This window comes from Bombina bombina, chromosome 4, assembly GCF_027579735.1.
Source record: "Bombina bombina isolate aBomBom1 chromosome 4, aBomBom1.pri, whole genome shotgun sequence".
In the NCBI taxonomy this organism is placed as follows: Eukaryota; Metazoa; Chordata; class Amphibia; order Anura; family Bombinatoridae; genus Bombina; species Bombina bombina.
Genome location: NC_069502.1, coordinates 671,661,241 through 671,680,249, shown reverse-complemented (window position 1 = coordinate 671,680,249; position 19,009 = coordinate 671,661,241). Strand labels below are relative to the sequence as shown.

General features: G+C 38.4%; 1 protein-coding gene across 1 annotated transcript in view; it reads right to left on the bottom strand.

Moving 5' to 3' along the window:
* Nucleotides 1-19,009, bottom strand: part of FAM184A (family with sequence similarity 184 member A) — a 573,060-nt gene that overhangs the window by 128,172 nt on the left and 425,879 nt on the right. The window lies entirely within an intron of this gene.

The following is a 19,009-nucleotide window of genomic DNA, read 5'->3' as shown; positions in this document are numbered from 1 at the left end:
CGGGATCACACAAGTGCAAACTAAATTTAGCGTGTCTGAAGACCTCTCATAAAGGCTTAGGGCTAAAAGTTGCATTAAACACAACATAAATAGATTAAAATACAATGTTATAAGGGTTAGAAGGTATATGACAAGGTATTTGAATGGAAAGGGCTATAATTTATATATACATACATATGAATGTGTATGTATGCATATATACAGATGCATATATTTGTATACATGTGTGTATATGCTTATATGTGTATATACATACATATATACACATATAAACACATGTATACATATGTATATTTACTTTGGAGCCCTTTCCAGTCAAATACCTGAAAACAAGAAAAATAATTTTTAGTGTAAATGCACTGTAAATATTTTACGTTCCATTGTTCTTCACATAAAGGGAAAATGTTCTATGTATTTTTAAATAGATATTCCTATATACATTATCTGTATATACATATAGCTATATATATTTATATAAATATATAGTTACAAAAAATACATTACACATATCTAGAAATATCTATTTAAAGATAAATAGAACATTTTCTTTAATGTAAAGAACATTGGAATTTAAACTATCATTGGATTAGTGCTGTAGGTTTATCTCCTGTCAGGTTAGCACGCAACCGACAAGTGTTTTTTAAAGTTTAATGGGAGAAAAAATTAATGCGGTTGTGATATCTACAGTCCTTAATTTCAACTTGTAAATACACATGCTAATCAACACCCATTAAAAAAAATTATGTTTTTGTGCGAGCAAAAGTGCTAAATAGTGTGCCACTTGTAATTTGGCCATATGTGTTTTAAAAAAAAAACAAAAAAAAAAATATGAGCAACATGGAACCCGCAGTAATAAAAGCCACCCATGTTTACTAAAATGCTCCATATTCAGCCCTGAGTCCCTGAATAGGCTACACAGTAGTTTTAACCCTTATACTGGTCCCACAGTAAATGTGTTTAATTGCTCTCTGTATGGGAGAGAGATAATTAAGGAAGAGGTAAGTGAGTTTAATTGCTCTCTGTATGGGAGAGAGATAATTAAGGAAGAGGTAAGTGAGTGCAAGAGGATCTGTTAAAATGTGGGCATTCTTTTCTGATCCAAAAAGAAAACCTGATTGCTTCAAGAGAATCATCCAAGGGCTGCAAAAGTCTAATGGTCTACCAGTTGTCTGCCAGTGAGTTATACAACTGCCTAGATTGTTCACAGTTTGGGCTAGGTCCTGCAAGATGACATACAGAATGAACTTTAAATCTTTCACACCAAATCCCAAGTTTACCATTTGTCTTCACTAATACAGACAAGGCACAAGGCTGGTAACCCCTCTAGCCATAATATTCTCTTTAAAGGGACAGTCTAGTCAAAATTAAACTTTCATGATTCAGATAGGGCATGCAGTTTTAAACAACTTTCCAATTTACTTCTATTATCTCATTTGCTCAATTCTTTAGATATCCTTTGTTGATGAAATAGCAATGCACATATGTGAGCCAATCACACAAGGCCTCTAGGTGCAGCAACCAATCAGCAGCTACTGAGCATATCTAGATATGCTTTTCAGCAAGTGATATCAAGAGAATGAAGCAAATTAGATAATAGAAGTAAATTAGAGAGTTGTTTAAAATGACATGCTCTTTCTAAATCATGAAAGAAAAAAATTGGCTTTCATGTCCCTTTAATTTGCAAATTCAAACCCTCTCCACCTAGCACATACCTGGAAACCTTGCCTCCACTCCCAATGTGAAACCTTGCCATAACAAAATAAATAAAGCATAATATTAAAATGTGAACCTTTATAAGCATTAAGCCAAGCATATAAGGCATTTTAAACCTTGTCATTCTGATGTAGTGAGTTATATTTGCTGTGATCTTACTATACTTTGGTACTTTAGACAATGGTGAATACTGTGTGAAACCATACTCATTGTAAATGTTATAGGAATAAGAATTTACAACGTATAATGGAGTGAGCTTTGCTCATCTTAATAATTTGACCACACTGTGGGATCTTAGTGAAAATAGATCATTGTGCTTTTAAGTTAATGATGGATTTGGTCAAAAACAGAGATAATGAAACACCAGCACAGAGATCTGTAAGATCTGCTTAACAATTGCTAATACTGATATTTTTTTCATTATTAACCGGTACAATGCAGATTAGTGTGTGTTTAACAGATTGAAAGCAAAATGTTTGTGCATGAGTGATAATCAAAGCATGCTAACTTCAGGACTTTGAATATTGCAACCGTGCTAACTTCTCCCCATAGACTTAAAAAAAAAAAGCCCTAATTGAAAAGCCTAACACTTATCCCTCGCACGCTAGCCCGACACCGTGATAGTCCTACCCAAAGGTAGTTATGAATATTATTCATTCCAATGTTCTTCACATAGAAGAATATGTTATTTTTAAATTGAAGTATATATATATATAATTGATTTTAAAAAAAAAAATACATATATACCTCTCTCTCTTACACTCCCCGGCCACTTTATTAGGTACACCTGTTCAATTGCTTGGTAACACAAATTGCTAATCAGCCAAACACATGGCAGCAACTTAATGCATTTAGGCATCTAGACTTGGTAAAGACGACTTGCTGAAGTTCAAACCGAGCATCAGAATGGGGAAGAAAGGGGATTTAAGTGACTTTGAACGTGGCATGGTTGTTGGTGTCAGATGGGCTGGTCTGTGCTGATCTACTTGGATTTTCACGCACAACTATCTCTAGGGTTTACAGAGAATGGTCCGAAAAAAAGAAAATATCCAGTGAGCGGCATTTGTGTGGATGAAAATGCCTTGTTGATGTCAGAGGAGAATGGGCAGACTGGTTAGAGATGATAGAAAGGCAACAGTAACTCAAATAACCACTCAGTACAACCAAGGTATGCAGAATACCATCTCTGAACGCACAACATGCTGAACCTTAAAGCAGATGGGCTACAGCAGCAGAAGACCACACCGGGTGCCACTCCTGTCAGCTAAGAACAGGAAATGGAGGCTACAATTCACACTGCCTCACCAAAATTGGACAATAGAAGATTAGAAAAACATTGCCTGGTCTGAGGAGTCTCGATTTCATCTGCGACATTCAGATTGTAGGGTCAGAATTTGGCGTAAACAACATGAAAGCATGGATCCATCCTGCCTTGTATCAACGATTCAGGCAGGTGGTGTAATGGTGTGGGGGATATTTTCTTGGCACAATTTGGGCCCCTTAGTAGCAACTGAGTATAGTTTAAACACCACAGCCTACCTGAGTATTGTGGCTGACCATGCCCATCCCTTTATGACTACAGTGTACCCATCTTCTGTTTCAATTTTTTTTTTATTAAGGTATTGCGCAAAACATATATATGAACTTTTGATAAAAGCTTTGTTGTTGCATGAACATGTAAACATAAGAAATAATATGGACAAATCATGTTACAACTTAATAAAGAATAAGAATAGTAAAACATATGGTATGAGATACAATTTAAGATTTTATGCTTGATGATTTAGGAACAAACAATAGATCATGGTAAGGTCTGAGATTACAGATACCTTATTTTCTGAGGTTGTGGGGTTTATTGGGACTCCCTTAGTAATTGTTTTGCCTCATAGGGTGATACTGAGAAATTTAAGGTAGTGAATCCTAATCTCAATCTCTATTTGTGGGAAATGAAAATAAGTTGTAAGTGTGGGCTTATTATTGGCAAATGGTTATGAATTTATAAATATGAGCTGTTAGAAGTGTGTTTCTTATAGTTAAGCTTATGTACAATTTACACCTCCTCTATTGAGCTAGAGACACTCTTGGACTCTCAGGTCTAGTAAAGATGATAATTGCCGGAGGATATCTGAGAGGAATAGGGCCACTTCTGGACCTTCACATAAGCTTTCCATACTTCTCAGCTTAAAGATTATAATAACATAGCTTGCTGGAGAATTTTAGGCAGACTAACAATGTAAATAGGTATGTGGCATTAACATTATCTTCTGGAATAATGGCATTGAAATGTAAAGAATATCAAGTAACTAATATAGAGAGAACTCCCATGTACAGAGATTTTAATACTACCGGAAATTAATTGTTATCAGAGAAGGTGATCTGCAATAACCAAGTAATACTAATTAGAATACATGACAGCCTTGTGTCTGACAAAGTAGGAAGGAGTTAACGATGGCTATCTTAATGAACTAAAGCCTAAAAGTATGAATCTTTGTTTATTCAGGGATATAAAAGTGAGTTAGCAAAGTAATGAAAATAGACATTATTGTCTGTGGTAAATGAGATTAATTTGTCTCTAGAGCCTATGAAGAACGTTGTAGCACTTGAAATAGATGTAATATACTCAAAACTCAATAGTTTCTCTAAGTCAAATAGTTAAAGGTGATATTAGTTACCAATCCCATGTGTGCTATCTAATGGTGAGGCTGTTCTACTAACTATGTGCAGAGCTATCCTGGAGGGCGATGACATCCTGCACGGAACATCCTCTTCATACAATCACTGCCGTACACTGAAGTTGAATGCAAGGTACCCGTTTCTAAATGGCGTACCTTGCATTCCTATTGGCTGATTTAATTCTGCGATGCCAGGATGAAGATAGAAGACGTGTCCGAGATGGATGAAGGTGTTGCAGCCTGGAAGAAGACTTCTTGCCGACTGGATAAGGATGGATGTCCGGACTTCAGGAACCGTGAGTAGATTTTATGGTGTTAGTGTTAGTTTTTTTTTTTTTTGGGGGGGTGGGCTTTTTTTTTAGATTAGGGATGGGCACCGTAAAAAAGCTGAATGCCTTTTTAAGGGCAATGCCCATACAAATGCCCCTTTAGGGGGAAAGGGTAGCTTAGGTTTTTTTTAGACTTAGGTTTTTTATTTTGAGGGGTTGGTTGGGTGGTGGGTTTTACTGTTGGGGGAATTTGTATTTTTTCTAGGTAAAAGAGCTGTTAACTTAGGGCAATGCCCTACAAAAGACCCTCTTAAGGGCTATTGGTAGTTTATTGCAGGTTAGAGGGGGCTTTTATTTTGGAAGGCTTTTTTATTTTTATAGGGCTATTAGATTAGGTGTAATTGTTTTTATTTTTGATAATTTCATTTATTATTTTTGTAATCAGAGTTTTTTATTTTTCGTAATTTAGTGTTTATTATTTTTTGTAATGTTAGATTTTTTCATATTTTTTTTCGTAGTGTTATTAAATTTAGGGTTTTAATTGGTAGTTTTTTTAAAATTTTATTAGCATAGTTATGTTAGGTTAATTTATAGTTTAAACTTAGTTTTTTTATTTCACAGGTAAGTTTTTATTTATTTAAAGATAGTTATATTGTAATTTTAATTTAAAGTTAGGGTGTGTTAGGTTTAGGGGTTAATAGGTTTAGTTTAGTAGTTACGATGTGGGGGGCTGGAAGTTTAGGAGTTTATAGGTTTAGTTTATTAATTATGATATGGGGGTGCTGGAGGTTTAGGGGTAAAAACTTTATTATAGTGTTGGCGATGTGGGGGGGCGGCGGTTTAGGGCTTAATAGGTTTATTTAGGTGTCGACAATGTTGGGGGGGATTAGGGGTTAATAACTTTTATTAGTGTCGGCCATGACAGGGGCTGCCGATTAGGGGTTAATAACTTTTACTAGTGTCGGCGATGTTGGTGAGTGGTGGAATAGGGGTTCATAACTTTTATTAGTGTCGGCGATATCAGGGGTGGTGGAATAGGGGTTAATAACTTTTATTAATGTTGGCGGATTAGGGGTGTTTAGACTTGAGGGTTTATGTTAGGGTGTTAGGTTTTAACGTAACTTTCTTTTCCCCATCGACATCAATGGGGTTGCGTTATGGCGATTTGCCATTCCTTTCTCCCTATTGATGTCTATGAGGGAAAGCATGCACGAGCATGTGAACTCAGCCCTTGGCTTTTGTGCAATATGGAGCTAAAAACACCATAACGCACGGCACAAGGAGGTTTTTCAGTAACTCGTAATGGCAGCGCTATGGAGAGTGCAATAACGTAATTTTGTTGGTGTTATTTTTGCACCATTTAGCGGAAAATTTGTAATCTCACCGATAGTTAAATAATAAAATTTAATAAAATTAAATTTTCATGTTTTCAGGTATTTGAGTGCTCCAAAGTATATATACAATACATACAGTTGTGCTCATACGTTTACATACCCTGGCAGAATTTATGATTTCTTGCCCATTTTTCAGAGAATATGAATGATAACACAAAAACATTTCGTTAACTCATGGTTAGTGTTTTGCTGAAGCCATTTATTATCAATCAACTGTGTTTACTTTTTTTAAATCATAATGACAACAGAAACTACCCAAATGACCCTGATAAAAAGTTTACATACCCTGGTGATTTTGGCCTGATAACATGCACACAAGTTTACACAAAGGGGTTTGAATGGCTATTAAAGGTAACCATCCTCACCTGTGATCTGTTTGCTTGTAATTAGTGTGTGTGTATAAAAGGTCAATGAGTTTCTGAACTCCTGACATATCCTTGCATCTATCATCCAGTGCTGCACTGACGTTTCTGGATTCTGAGTCATGGGGAATGAAAAAGAATTGTCAAAGGATCTGTGGGGAAAAAAGGTAGTTGAACTGTATAAAACAGGAAAGGGATATAAAAAGATATCCAAGGAATTGAGAATGCAAATCAGCAGTGTTCAAACTCTAATCAAGAAGTGGAAAATGAGGTGTTCTGTTTGATAACATACTGCATTCATCTTGCCATCAATTCTGACCAAATTTCCTGTGCCTTTGTAGCTCACACATCCCCAAAACATCAGCGATCCACCTCCGTGTTTCACTGTAGGAATGGTGTACCTTTCATCATAGGCCTTGTTGACTCCTCTCCAAATGTAGCGTTTATTGTTGTGGCCAAAAAGCTCAATTTCGGTCTCATCACTCCAAATGACTTTGTGCCAGAAGGTCTGAGGCTTGTCTCTGTGCTATTTGGCGTATTGCAAGCGTGATACTTTGTGGCATTTGCGTAGTAATGGCTTTCTTCTGGCGACCCGACCATGCAGCCCATCTTTCTTCAAGTGCCTCCTTATTGTGCATCTTGAAACAGCCACACCACATGTCCTGTATTTCACCTGATGTTATTTGTGGGGGTGTCTTTGCATCCCGAACAATTATACTGGCAGATGTGGATGAAATTTTAGTTGGTCTACCTGACCGTGGTTTGGTTTTAACAGAACCCCTCATTTTCCACTTCTTTATTAGAGTTTGAACACTGCTGATTTGCATTCTCAATTCCTTGGATATCTTTTTATATCCCTTTCCTGTTTTATACAGTTGTATATGTGTGTATATATGTGTATATGTAAACATAAATACACATGTATACACACATATACATATGGATATATACATACATACTTACACATATTTAGACATGTATATGTATGCATATGTACACACACTATAGCCCTTTCCCTTAAAATTCCTTTTAACCCTTATAACTATATTTTTAATATTTCTATGAATAATATTTATTAGATAGTGTATATATGAGTGTTAAACTTTATTTAATGTATTTATGTTGTGTTTGGTGCAGCTTTCCCTGTCATGACTGCAAATCTTGCCGTTTCAGCAAAAAGATAAAATCAGTGAGATCTACAACCACGAATGTTGAGTTTAAGATTAATGATATCATTAGATGCACGGACAAAAACATAATTTACCTACTACAATGTTCATGCAAATTACAATATTTAGGCCAAACGAGTACTGAAGGACAGAATTAGAGAGCATATTAGGAGTATAGAATTGGAGAAAGATGACACCAGACTGTATAAACATTTTAAAGAACAACATAAAGGCAACCCATAAGACATGATGAATTGGGTCATTAGGAAAGTAAAGGAAGATGGCAGAGGTGGTAAATTGGAAAAAACACTACTCCATCAAGAAGCACAATTAATCTATAAGTTAGGCACATTATTTCCAAAAGGCCTAAACAGTGAATGGGTCTAAATTCCATATTATGACCGGGAATATTGTAAACGGAACATACTTAGACGGTGTCGTTCCCCTAGCTCCAGTATCATATACTTTGTATAGGATTTAACTCCAATCCATAACATAATTAAATTTGTTATAACTATATGACATTAGGATAATATAAGTTATTAGGAAGATATATGATAATCAGTACCTATAAGATTTAGGGCACATTCTATACTCTATACTAAATCTTAACTTAGAAATTAAAGTAAAAGATTAAGAATTGTATTAATAGTTATATCACGTTTGACCAAGTATCCAAATATGACCAGTAGCAATATGTACTGTATTATATTTATTGTAGTCATTTGAGTTGTGTATCAAATATACCTTTAACAGTTATTGGAATGTGCAACTAGTACTTCAATCCATTTTTAGAACTAAAACATAAAAACAACATATTTAAAGTGCATTAAATATATTAATATAGCTATATATATTTCAAGTGTCTCTTAATTTAGGTTTCTTTAGAACCATTTTTGGAGACACGTTGAATCATTACACCATTCCCATAGAAGTTTTAAGAGGATGATCCCTGATCAAATAAATATAGATGTTCTGTTTAACATAACACACATTCCAAAGCTAAGAATTTAAACTATTTATGAAAAAATACTTTTCTTAATAAGTTAAGGTAGTGAAAATATTACAGATTGAATGTATATAATTAAATAATATCTGACTGTCTAAATAAGTAACCACTGGTGAATAAATAATTGCCAAAGACATCCTAAAGGACTTAGAAGTGAACTTAATTTGAAAGAGTTAAAGAAATAATGGGCAGAACTCAGCAGGGCTTTAAAAGAACAGGAAAGGATCACATCAGGTATCTGAGCATTAAGTGTGGTTCATGTTTTAACAATAGTATTTCATTATAGTGTATTGTAATGTATTTTATGCTTTGAATAGCATTTCTCAATATATTGATATCACAATTATGCAAAGCATACTATATGCATAGGGAGACACCGGTGTCTGTTTAATTTTATTTTTATTATTTTTTATTCTTAAACTCTGGGTATATACCCAACTGTACATTAATAAATATTTGTTTTATATACATAATCGTCAGTCTTGTTTTATATAAACTACTGATGGTAATATATGTATATTTTCTTGTTTCACTAATAATTAAATACATTCCAACAGAGGCTGAATATCATAGATAGATAATGATGCTAAAATAGTATCATCAGCTTTGGACTACGTTTACTCTTTTTAAGTATCTATATATTAGGACATTTTGAGCCACCTAATATTTTATATACAGCTTTTTATTTCGCCATAACATTTTACACAAGGACTTCAGTCATACTAATCAGATGAGCACAAATTTAGTTTGCGCTTGTGTGGTCGCATTTACTTTCAACTTGTAACATTAGCATAAGTTAACATGGGTGCCATATTTTAATATTGCGCAAGCTAATGTTAACGTGCCACTTGCAATCTAGCCCTATTATTAGTGGTCCTTCTGAGGGGACCCCTTTCCAATCTGAGTCATGGGGAATTTAAACACTGCACATGGGGAAGGAATCAGCTTAGGCAATCACCCACCTAATATATTTACAGTATGGAGGACAGGGGCCACTATCTATCTATCTATTATTATTATTATCAGGTATTTGTAGAGTGCCAACAGATTCAGCAGCGCTGTAAACATAGTCAATATACAGGATAGCTTTTGCAGGGATCAAGTGGGTAGAGGGCCCTGTCGAGAGTTTCACTGTTGTAGTCGGCTCTTATGAAGGCAATCTGCAAACAGCTGGGCTCATAGGCTTACATTCTAAGGGGTTCAAGGGGAAAGCAATGGAGTTAGGAAAGGTTAGTGTTGGTTGTAAGCATCCATGAATAGTAGAGTTTTTAGGGAGCGCTTGAAGCTGTTAAAACTAGGGGAGAGTCTTGTGGAGCGAGGTATGGAGTTCCACAAGATGGGGGCCAGTCTGGAGAAGTCCTGTAGACAGGAATGTGAGGAAGAATCAAGAGAGGAGGAGAGGAGGAGATCCTGAGCTGATCGAAGGGGACAGGAGGGAGAGTATCTGGAGACAAGTTCTGAAATGTAGGGGGGAGCAGTGCAGTTGAGAGCTTTGTATGTCAGAGTGAGGATTTTGTGTTTAATCCTAGAGGCAAGAGGAAGCCAGTGAAGGTATTGGCAGAGAGGCGCAGCAGATGAAGATCGACGAGTAAGGAAGATGAGCCTGGCAGAGGCATTCATAATGGATTGTAAAGGAGCTATGCGGCAGCTAGGTAGACCAGAGAGGACGGAGTTGCAGTAGTCGAGGCGGGAAAGGATGAGAGAGTGGATTAAAATCTTAGTTGTATCTTGTGTAAGGAAATGTCTAATTTTAGCGATGTTTTTAAGGTGGAAGCGGCAGGCTTTAGCCAAGGACTGAATGTGAGACATGAAGGAAAGATCTGATTCAAGTGTGACCCAAAGACATCGGGCATGTGGGGTAGGAGTAATGATGGAATTATCAACAGTTATAGAAATTTTGGGGGTGGAGACATTGGAAGAAGGGGGAAAAATAAGGAGTTCAGTTTTGGAGAGATTTAGCTTAAGGTAGTGAGAGGACATCCAAGATGAGATATGAGAAAGACAGTTAGTGACACGGGTAAGTAAGGAAGGAGGTAGGTCTGGTGCAGAGAGGTAGATTTGGGTGTCATCGGCATACAAATGATATTGAAACCCATGGGACTTTATTAAGGAACCTAATGATGACGTGTAGATTGAAAAGAGAAGGGGACCGAGGACAGAGCCTTGAGGTACCCCAGCAGAAAGTGGTAACGGGGCAGAGGATGCTCCGGAGAAGGCTACACTAAATCTACGGTTAGTTAGATAGGAAGAGAACCACGAAAGAGCTGTGTCGCAGATGCCGAAGGATTGGAGGGTTTGGAGCAGAAGAGGGTGGACAACAGTGTCAAAGGCTGCAGACAGGTCAAGGAGGATAAGCAGAGAGAATTGGCCTTTGGATTTTGTTGTAAGTAGGTCGTTTGCTAACCATGACAATTGCTGTCTCTGTAGAGTGATGGGGACAAAATCCAGATTGCAGTGGGTCAAGAAGAGAGTTTAGTGTAAGGAAATGGGATAGACGTGCGTATACTAGCTTTTCTAGGAGCTTTGAGGCAAGAGGGAGTAGGGAAATAGGGCGGTAGTTGGATGGGGAGGTTGGATCGAGGGAAGGTTTTTTGAGGATAGGTGTGACCAGTACATGTTTTAGAGATGAGGGAAATATATCAGTGCTGAGGGAGAGGTTGAAAATGTGTGTGAGTATGGGGGTGAGGGTAGAAGAGAGGGAGGGGAGTAGCAGTGAGGGGATGGGGTCGAGGGGACAGGTAGTGAGGTGGGAGGACAGTATAAGGTCAGAAACTTCATCCTCGTTAACAGGGGCAAAAGAACTGCATTTTTTGATATTTGAATTTTGGATGATTGTGAGCTTTTGAGGTGGTGGGAGATTGGTAGTATGTTGAGAGCTGATTTCACTTCTGATAGAGTCAATTTTGTTTTTGAAGTGGCTGGCAAAATCTTGAGTTGAGAGAGAGGTTGTATTACAACACGCATTCACACAATACACCTTACATGAAAGAAGGGATTACCCATTTTCAAATAACCCTTCATGACCCTTTAGATAGCAGATGATTGCCATATAAATGGCATCACCTGTCAATTATGTGCATTTTACTATGCTCTGGGCTTTAAAAGAGACCCACAAACCACAAATAAGCTATACAATGGAGTAAATTACCCCTATATTTAAAGAGGAGAGGCCCATAATTAAAAGGAGCTGTTACATGCCCCAGATGTTACCAGCTGATAACAATGGCTGCAGTGATCACATAACAGTAACAGAGACATAAGAAGCAAAATCATGGGACTGGGGTATCCCCTTTGCCCCCTCTCACAATACATATACAAACTTGAGACTCCATATTTAAACATACTGTAGAAATCCTCATCTTTCAAATGGATAGTCCTTTGCCCATCCAACTGCCAGCTGATTGTCATAAAAATAACAAAAAACGTTATTAACGCCTCATCATATAAATATATAGTCCCACCGTTTAAATAAGGAGTTTCATTTCAGTATGTGTCAAGTGGTTGTCACAGTAATAATGATCACCTGGCAGTAATAAACTAATAAAATATTTTAATATTTAAAATAAATTGAGAAACTGAGAGAGTATAAAAAACATAATTTATGTAAGAACTTACCTGATAAATTCATTTCTTTCATATTGGCAAGAGTCCATGAGCTAGTGACATATGGGATATACAATCCTACCAGGAGGGGCAAAGTTTCGCAAACCTCAAAATGCCTATAAATACATCCCTCACCACACCCACAATTCAGTTTAACGAATAACCAAGCAGTGGGGTGATAAAGAAAGTAGAAAGCATCAACAAAGGAAATTTGGAAATAATTGTGCTTTATACAAAAAATCATAACCACCATAAAAAGGGTGGGCCTCATGGACTCTTGCCAATATGAAAGAAATGAATTTATCAGGTAAGTTCTTACATAAATTATGTTTTCTTTCGGGGGCGGAGTCAGGCCACGCTGGAAGATGGCCGCTAGTTAGAAGGGCTCCCATCCCCAGCGTCGACTAATTGCTAAATCTGAGAGCAGGAATACCTTATTTCTTTCCCCACTACCTCCTATTAGTCTCCAACCATGCCAAGACTCAAGCGGTAATCCTTTAACAACCGCAATTTACCTATGAGTCCATAGAGGAACGGGGGCCTACACGGGTGAGGAGGTGAGGGCCTGAAAAGTTTGCGCACCGGACGACTGGATTAGAGAAACCAGTAAGCACCCGCCACTCACTAAATCTAATTGCCGATACAGCTTGCGTTCCCTCAGCTCACTTAGCATCGCTCGGACGCACCCGGCTTACCCCGCATCATCACGCCAACGCTGGGATTGCAGGTTTGAAAGGCACCGGCCGACGGACATACCACTTGGGTGCAAGAGGAATTTCTTAGGCAACATCAGCCGACTCACCGGCGTCACATCCAGGTACTTGTTACGTCTGTCTATAGACACATATAGCCTATGCTCCTGCATATGATCTTCACCAGCTTCCCCTTTTAAAAACATGCACCATTCTTGATAAGCTGCCAGACTGGGAAATACTGAGACAGCAGTACACAGCACCCCTCCATTTAGTAACTCACTACCCGGTAAACCTCAGTCACTGACTACAGCAAAAACACTGAGTTTAAAAGGTAGCAGACAAAACAGGAGAGGTGAACTCTATCAGCCAAAAAATAAAGCTGACAAGAAATAGAGTGTTTAAGATAGTGAAAGGGACAAAACGATACAAGACTGCTAGCTCACAATAGCCTGCACTGACTTATCAATTAGAAGCACTTTGCAGGGTGATTTCACTACAAGTTGATAGGGAAAGAAACACACTCCTATTGGAAATTGTTTTTACTCTCACTCCACTGTGGTTATATTCCTATTCCTGGCCTCTCTCTTATAGACCGCTGTGACATAGGAAACATTACATGGTCTGACCATGCTCCTATCACCTGCTCTATCATTTGGCCAGATCTCCCCATAGTGTCTAGAACATGGAGACTAGACGATTCACTTCTCGAAAATCCCCAAATAATAGAAGAATTAGGAAAGCGTCTAACTGAATATTTCTCCCTTAACGAAAATACCACCTCCTCATCTATTATAGAATGGGAAGCCCATAAATCGGTAATACGGGGGACACTAATTAAACTTAAGGCAAAACTAAATAAACAGTCTAGAGAACTATACTCAAATCTACTAACTAGAATCGCTACTTTAGAAACACAACATAAAGCAGACCTCAATGACTGTATAGTCAGACAGAACCTCATCCAAGCTAGATCTGAACTTAAGCAATACTTGACCAAGACATATCAACGCAACGCTCTTCATCTTAGGCAATATTATTATGAGGGGGATAACAAACCTGGTAAGATCTTAGCGAGGAGCCTTCGTAGAAAACATTTCTCCGCATACACTCACTCCCTACAAACGAAAGACGGACAAACGGTTCATGACAGCAAACTCATAGCCTCCACTTTCAGAGAGTACTATAACACTCTGTATAACATAGACACTTCTGAAACACCTCACTGCTCCTTAAACACACCGCCCCAAATGAGAAATACCACTGAAGACTACCTTAAAGACATTAATCTTCCCACTCTCAATGATGAAGCTAAAAAGTACCTTGATTCCCACATAACCATGGAGGAGATACTTCAGGCAATAAAAGATACCCCTTCTGGAAAGAGTCCGGGCCCAGATGGATTCTCCTCCAGATATTACAAAAAATTCAAAGACCTCCTTTCTCCCCCCCCTTCTTAAAATCTTTAACGAACTAAGGAATAAGCCCTCCCTGTCCAGGTCACTCTTAGAGGCCCATATTTCAGTCATCCCCAAACCTGGGAAATCACCTACCAAACCCGAGAATTACCGACCTATCTCCCTTATAAATAACGATATGAAACTGCTGGCCAAGATTCTGGCCAACAGATTAAATGAGTTTCTTCCCGAACTCATTGACAAAGATCAAGTGGGTTTCGTACCCAGACGCGAAGCTAGGGATAACACTATCAAAATTCTTCAATTAATTGATCATGCAAAGACCACAAACACCCCAATGGTCTTACTGGCAACAGATGCGGAAAAGGCCTTTGACAGGGTTAGTTGGGCCTTCCTGCGAAGTGCAATGTTAGCGATGGAGATCCCAGAACAGTTCCTAAATATGACTATGGCCCTATATTCTTTCCCGAATGCTAGAATCAGAATCAATGGCACCCTCTCCGATTTCTTTACTATCAGCAATGGAACCAGGCAAGGCTGCCCCTTGTCTCCACTGCTTTTTATTATCTCCATGGAGGTACTTGCGCAAAAAATACGTAACAATAAAAAAATTAAGGGAATAATGGTAGGTGATGAGGAGTACAAGCAAGCTCTATTTGCAGATGATGCCCTGTTCTCCCTATCGGAAGCTGAAAACTCTGTACCAGAACTTTTAGCTGAATTAGAGCGTTATGGCAAGGTTTCAAATTTCAAATTAAACATCACCAAGTCAGAACTCATGAACATAAATACTCCCTCTGAGACTATACAACGCTTAAACCATTCTTACGCAATCCCCATCGTGCAGAAAAAATTGAAGTACCTAGGTATCTATCTGACCCCCTGTCCGCAAGACTTGTTCAGATACAACTATAATACACTAAAAGATGAAATAACAAGAGACCTATCGGTCTGGAAAAACAAACACATTTCATGGCTTGGCAGAGTAGGGGTCTTAAAGATGAATGTACTCCCGAGGATCTTGTACCTACTGCAGACACTACCTATCTCTCTCCCAACAGGGTACATCAAACACCTCCAGGGAATCTTTACACAATATATCTGGGGGGGGTCTAGGCCGAGACTACCCAAAAAAAACATGTATTTGCCAAGGGATCGGGGGGGAATGGGAGTCCCAAACCTAATGGCTTACAAACAAGCTATAACTCTACAGCATGTTGCCGAGTGGTCACACAATACATGTGATAAAGCTTGGATACAGATGGACAGGCAAATTTTTAAATTGAATAATATCGCATCTCTGGCCTGGACCATACCCCAAAAGAGACCTAAAATACTACAGCAATATCGTATTGCAACGGACATATTGTCTGACTGGGATAGGATATTGACCTCTACCACTCATATCTCGTCAATCCCTTCACCACTATCCCCACTCACTGAACATATAGATCTTCCCTTCAGGTACCGGAATGCACATATCACGCAACCATATAACCTTAGAGTGGGTTCTATTCAATTTGCTACAGAAAATGGCCTCTTCAAGACGCAGACTGCACTGGCGGAAGTCCATGGGGAGATTTTCTCCTCTTGGATGCACTACCATCAACTTAGACACTTTATCTCTCACCATAAACAAAGGGAGGAATTGGGCAGAGCCACCACAATCTTTGAAAAACTATGTATTCAACTGACACCCCCGAGGCATCTAATTTCAAAGCTCTACAAAACACTAAACAGTCCAGACACCTTAGCCCTTCCATCATACACATACTCCTGGAGCCGTGAACTTGGCCAGGACATCGATACAGAGACATGGTCTAGAGCCTTTTGTTTGACCAAAAGGGCCTCGGTGTCAGCCACAGTACAGGAGATTCACCTGAAACTTTCCTGCCGTTGGTATCTGACCCCCTCCCGCCTTCGTAAAATATTCCCCACACTAAACAGCACGTGCTGGAGAGGGTGCGGAGAGGAGGGCACCCTCCTCCACGTCTGGTGGTCTTGTTCCAGATTGGAGGATTATTGGAGAGATATCTTCCTAGCTATCTCTGACATACTGTCAATTCATGTCTCCCCAAGTCCAAATGCCATCCTATTCCTCTCTTTGCCCAAACTGACAGGACTAGGCAAACTACCATTGCTGCTCATTTTGATCACAGCAGCCAAAAAACTCATTCCTAAATATTGGAAATCCCAAACTATACCTACAATAGACGAGTGGAGACTCATGGTAGCTGATTTGCTATGTCTTGAGAGATACCACTATCTCAAAACACATAAGCTGGACACTTATGAAATGATGAACGGTATATGGAATAAAACTATTTGAACCTATGAACATGCTGCCTTAACCTCGTCGGCATCTCGACATGTGACCCTACCCCCGCCACTACTCACCTTTAACCTCAATTACCTTTTCCTTACCCTCACCCCCCTTTTTTTTTCTCTCTTTTTTTCTTTCTCAATCTTTCCTTTTCTTCCACTTTTAGGAAGTCATGTGATCTCTGATACAGGGATATATGAACTTCATTAACAACAAAAAATGAGCAAAGCTTTGTTATAAAAAAGGAGCAGTAAGATGTTTTCTGTTGCATTTCAAATTTACTATGTTATTCACTTGTAGTTTGAGTGATGTATCAATTGTAACTGGTTTAATTACTGTTATCCTGAACTAATAACTAATAAAGACTATATTAAAAAAAAAATAATTATGTTTTCATTCATGTAATTAGCAAGAGTCCATGAGCTAGTGACATATGGGATATCAATACCCAAGATGTGGATCTCCACTCAAGAGTCACTAGAGAGGGAGGGAATAAAATAAAAACAGCCATATACCGCTGAAAAAAATTAGTCCACAACCCAAAAAAATAAGTTTATTTCCATTTGAAAGAAAAAAACTTAAATCAAAAACAGAAGAATCAAACTGAAACAGCTGCCTGAAGAACTTTTCTACCAAAAACTGCTTCTGAAGACGCAAATACATCAAAACGGTAGAATTTAGTAAATGTATGCAAAGAGGACCAAGCTGCTGCTTTGCAAATCTGATCAACTGAAGCTTCATTCTTAAAAGCCCATGAAGTGGAGACTGATCTAGTAGAATGAGCTGTAATTCTCTGAGGCGGGGCTTGACCCGACTCCAAATAAGCTTGATGAATCAAAAGCTTTAACCAAGAGGCCAAGGAAATAGCAGAGGCCTTCTGACCTTCCAGAAAATATAACAAATAGACTAGAAGTCTTCCTGAAATCTTTAGTAGCTTCAAAATAATATTTCAAAGCTCTCACCACATCCAAAGAATGTAAGGATCTTTCCAAAGGATTCTTAGGATTAGGACACAAGGAAGGGACAACTATTTCTCTACTAATGTTGTTAGAATTCACAACCTTAGGTAAAAATTCAAATGAAGTCCGCAAAACCGCCTTATCCTGATGAAAAATCAGAAAAGGAGATTCACAAGAAAGAGCAGATAGCTCAGAAACTCTTCTAGCAGAAGAGATGGCCAAAAGGAACAACACTTTCCAAGAAAGTAGTTTAATGCCCAAAGAATGCATAGGCTCAAATGGAGGAGCCTGTAAAGCCTTCAGAACCAAATTAAGACTCCAAGGAGGAGAAATTGATTTAATGACAGGCTTAATACGAACTAAAGCCTGTACAAAACAGTGTATATCAGGAAGTATAGCAATCTTTCTGTGAAATAAAACAGAAAGAGGGGAGATTTGTCCTTTCAAGGAACTTGCAGACAAACCCTTATCCAAACCATCCTGAAGAAACTGTAAAATTCTAAGAATTCTAAAAGAATGCCAAAAAAATTCATGAGAAGAACACCATGAAATGTAAGTCTTCCAAACTCTATAATAAATCTTTCTAGAGACAGATTTACAAGCTTGTAACATAGTACTAATCACTGAGTCAGAGAAACCTCTATGACTTAGAACTAAGCGTTCAATTTCCATACCTTCAAATTTAATGATTTGAGATCCTGATGGAAAAACACCTGAACATCCCTGGACCTGGACAGGTATCTGGGAAGTTTCTTGTTTAGATGAGAGGCCATGAGATCTACCTCTAGAAGACCCCACATCTGAACAATCTGAGAAAACACATCTGGATGGTGAGATCACTCCCATGGATGTAATGTCTGGTGGCTGAGATAATCCGCTTCCAAATTGTCTACACCTGGGATATGCACCACAGAGATTAGACAGGAGCTGGATTCCGCCCAAACAAGTATTCAAGATACTTCTTTCATAGCTTGGGGACTGTGAGTCCCACCCTGATGATTGACATATGCCACTGTTGTGATATTGTCTGTCTGAAAACAAATGAATGGTTCTCTCTTTAACAGAGGCCAATACTGAAGAGCTCTGAGAATTGCACAGAGTTCTAAAATATTTATTGGTAATCTCGCCTCTTGAGATTTCCAAACCCCTTGTGCTGTCAGAGATCCCCAAACAGCTCCCCAACCTGAGAGACTCGCATCTGTTGTGATCACAGTCCAGGTTGGCCAAACAAAAGAAGCCCCTTCAACTAAACGATGGTGATCTATCCACCATGTCAAAGAGTGTCGTACATTGGGATTTAAGGATATTAATTGTGATATCTTTGTATAATCCCTGCACCATTGATTCAGCATACAAAGCTGAAGAGGTCTCATGTGAAAACGAGCAAAGGGGATTGCGTCCGATGCTGCTGTCATGAGACCTAAAA